Here is a 942-nt window from a genome sequence, read left to right on the forward strand (position 1 = left end):
CATGATTTCCTCCATTCCATTTGGCTGAACATTTTGTTGTTCATCCTGCCTTGGCACTTGAAATTGACTTGGATGATTTGGTGGTCGATTTCCTTGTACTATCGATCCACTTGCATATGATTGATTGTTCTTGTACGACAAGTTTGGATGGTTCCTCCAAGAAGGATTGTAGCTGTTTGAGAATGGACCTTGACCTTGGGCATAACTTACTTCTGAAACCGATGATCCAATTGCTGAATAGAAGGTACATTCTGTTGAAGGATGACCTGCTTGGCCACATACATCACACATTTGAGGCACACTTACTGAAGCTACAGATGTACCGATGCAATTTTACATGACACTATCCATCTTCTTGTTCAAGATGTCAATCTGAGCCGCCATGCTATCATTTGCAGACACATTATACACACCAGGATGTGGTGGTGTTATTGCTCTTTCACTTGACCATTGGAAATGATGGGACGCCATACTTTCAATCAATGCAAATGCTTCATCAAGGTTTTTGTTCATGATTCCTCCTCCAGCAGCAGAATCGACAAAAGCTATGGTCTGAGTGGACAGTCCTTTGTAAAAGGTTTGTAACACCAGCCATCTTTCTAAACCATGATGGGGACACATTCTGATTAAAGAGTTGAATCTTTTCCATGCGTCATACAAACTTTTTCCATCATATTGAGTAAACCTTGTTAACTTGTCCCTGTATTCGGCAGCTTTTGTGGGTGGAAAGTATCTCTCAAGAAATGTCTGCAATAAAGTCTCCCAAGTATCTTTCATATGTTCAGGCAATGAGTGAAGCCATACTCTTGCTCATCTCTCAAGGAAAATGGGAATAGTGATAATCTGATAGCACTTGGTGAAACTCCATTTTGCTTGAGGGTGTTACAATACTCCATGAAAGTCCTTATATGCTCATGTGGGTCTTCTAAAGCTGTTCCACCA

General features: G+C 40.9%; 1 non-coding gene across 1 annotated transcript; it reads left to right on the top strand.

The window, feature by feature from the left end:
* Positions 1–601: 601 nt before the first annotated feature.
* LOC119359892 lies at positions 602–708 on the top strand. Its single transcript, XR_005172724.1, has one exon. It is a non-coding gene; the product is annotated as a small nucleolar RNA R71 (small nucleolar RNA).
* The last annotated feature ends 234 nt before the right edge of the window (positions 709–942 follow it).

The sequence above is a fragment of the Triticum dicoccoides genome, chromosome 2A (genome assembly GCF_002162155.2).
Source record: "Triticum dicoccoides isolate Atlit2015 ecotype Zavitan chromosome 2A, WEW_v2.0, whole genome shotgun sequence".
Lineage (NCBI taxonomy): Eukaryota > Viridiplantae > Streptophyta > Magnoliopsida > Poales > Poaceae > Triticum > Triticum dicoccoides.